Source organism: Sinocyclocheilus anshuiensis, unplaced genomic scaffold (assembly GCF_001515605.1).
Source record: "Sinocyclocheilus anshuiensis isolate Anshui unplaced genomic scaffold, SAMN03320099.WGS_v1.1 scaffold1160, whole genome shotgun sequence".
NCBI lineage: Eukaryota > Metazoa > Chordata > Actinopteri > Cypriniformes > Cyprinidae > Sinocyclocheilus > Sinocyclocheilus anshuiensis.
Genome location: NW_015552641.1, coordinates 488,382 through 491,475, shown reverse-complemented (window position 1 = coordinate 491,475; position 3,094 = coordinate 488,382).

Sequence of the window (3,094 nt, the reverse complement as noted above, 5' to 3'; positions counted from 1 at the left end):
TGGTGTAATGACGTCATCACGCCAGATCTGGGTCAGCGCCGGCGCCGCCACACGCTCGCGTCATGGTACTATCGTGAACGCGCGTCCAAAGTGCAAAGTACAAAATCGTACGTGTGAGGTCATACAAATCCATACGAATTAGCCACCTCGTAAAATACATATGAATTTGCCGTGAGATAGCGTTGGTCCGATTCATTTCAAGTTTTCTAAAGTCATAACCCAACAAACACAGAACGTTCCCCTAACGTTCCCACTAGGTTCCCATTTGGTAATTTTTTGGGAACCAAATAAGAACGTTCTATAACGTTCCCTGTAGGTTATTTTTTTAATAACCTAAAGGGAAAGTTCCCTGCAGGTTATTTTTAGGTTTAATTTTATAACATAAAGAGAACGTTCCCAGAACGTTCCCTGCAGGTTATCTTTAGTTGTCATAACCATGTAAACTAATTAAAACTTTGCAGATGTTTCTGATTATTCTAATGCTGAAATGTGTATTTTTTTAATCATAAACAAACTATTTTTGCAGAATTTCATGTCTGAAATAAGCTTTTACTAAAGTGTAGACATCAAAGTAGTCAAATTATAAAGATAATATAATTCCAACGTTATAGCTGAAATTAAGCCAAGGTTAAGCACAGTCTGAAAAGCAATTATAATGATAATATAATTACAACTTTATAGCTGAAATTAAGCAAGGTTAAGTGTAGTCTGAAAAGCATAACATAAACACTGGGTTTGTTTGTATCTTTCTTTACTGCGTGCGTCTGATCTGCATACGCTTCTCCAGTACATGCTTTTGTCCTGTCTTCCACATAAAGCCACGTGCATAATTTAAAAATTAACGGTCATTTCGTTTTACTGACTGACTAGCATTCGTTTATTGATCTCTTTATTGACGAAATACTTATAATTAATATATACGAGAGTAAATATTGTGATTTCAGAGAGATTTGTAAGAAATGAATGTAATGTTATCCTACTTAAAGTCAAATAAATGTTATTAATTTTTAATGCCTGGAAAAATCAAATTAAAATTTTTAAAACCCAATATTTTGTTGAAGTCATTGTTATTTGGTGCTTAGAAGCGTAAAATCTGGGTTATTATAAGGTACATGGTAGTTATAAGAGCTGTTAATAACGAACGGATAATTCAATCTCATTTAATGCTCCTTATGATGGTTAAATGTGCTGTGATTATCTTTAATGATTAAACAATAGTTTAAAACAAGACATGGTTTAGTACTGATTATTGAGGTACATATCCGTCCGTCTTCCATGCCGCTTACTCTATACCGGACGCGGGAGTGCTGGATGATTACTGATTTACAGCATTCATTTAACATTCAATTCAATTAATTCATTTAGATTCATTTAACATTCAATAATCGGAGTAAAGAGGTTAGGAGAACGTTCTGGGAACCTTCAGAGAACTTTCTGGGAACGTAAATAGAACGTTCCCTTTAGGTTAGGGGAACGTTCCCGGAATTTACCGAGAACGTTCCTAGAAGGTTCCCGGAACGTTCCCCTAACCTAAAGGGAACATTCTATTTATGTTAATAAAACTTTCCTGGCTAACCAACAGGGAACGTTCTGGGAACCAAAAACTAGCGTTCCCAGAACATTCTGAGAACCAAAAATTGTTAGCTGGGAAGGGCTTTGTGATATTCTCTGATAATCTTCATCTTCTGCAAGTGTTTAACTTTCACTATGACCAGAACTTTAGGCTTGTTTGAGATGAGCAAAATCTGCGCAGAACCGATCACCGGTGATCACCGCGAGATGCATGCCGGTAGAAAAGTGTCCGAGTTACGTCCGACTTGCTCTGATGTCATGCTGACGTCTGCCAAAAAACTCTCGCGACGGCGAGGCGGATGTGTTGGATTGTGCAGTCGAGCGCAGTTGCTCTCCACCGACTGCGCTGATCAAAAACATGACGGGAAACGACTGACAGACGACACAGCTTAATGCTCATTGGTTCAGACAACTGTGATGTTGAGTTCTCTTCTAAAATGTTTTATTTTTTTATCTGGTTCCATGTGATTATATATCTAAAGTATGCATGAATATTCCCAAACACTATGACAGCGCGATCTCTGAGATATATGATTGTTGTCATATTTCTATAAAAATCTAAAATACGTTTGTATTAAAGTAAAAATGAATGATAAATACGCCTTTCGTATGGAATTAAATAGCACACACTTAGAGTGTCTTTTTCAGCATATTTATTTTTATACAAAGGCAACAGAACTGAAATTATATCATGTTTATTAGCAACACAGCACATGAGGGTGAATAACGCAGTATTTGCATTTGATCTCGTTGGTATCTGTTTCACTTCGAGAGGTCAGAACTGTCCGTCTTGCCTGCGCTTATTTCACTCCTCCCCTCACTGCAGCCGCCTACTCTCACCTACATTTCAGGCAAGGCGAGGCGCATCTCAAACAAGCCTATTGCTGATGTTCGCGCAGTAGTGAGGGCTCTTTAAATTTTGGCGCTGTTGTGAAGACGCATGTCACATGACAATATCAACATGGCGGCGGCAGGTCGCAGTTCGTGGCAGCTGCTACGGTCTTTCTCGCCGTTTCTGCTGTTTGCTCGGTAATACTACACTGTACTCAGTGGCGTGCGGTGGTGGTGTTTTTAAAATGATGATGCAAAGTTCCCACAATTGTATTATTATTATTATACATTTTTATGTATCAGTTGCCATAGTTCTTGCCATGAGTCAAAGGCAGCTGCCAGAGTTCGTGGCAGCTGCCACGGTCTTTCTCGCCGTTTCTGCTCTTTGCTCGGTAAAACTACAATGTACTCAGTGGCGTGCGGTGGTGGTGTTTTTAAAATGATGATGCAAAGTTCCCACAATTGTATTATTATTATTATACATTTTTATGTATCAGTTGCCATAGTTCTTGCCATGAGTCAAAGGCAGCTGCCAGAGTTCGTGGCAGCTGCCACGGTCTTTCTCGCCGTTTCTGCTCTTTGCTCGGTAAAACTACAATGTACTCAGTGGCGTGCGGTGGTGGTGTTTTTAAAATGATGATGCAAAGTTCCCACAATTGTATTATTATTATTATACATTTTTATGTATCAG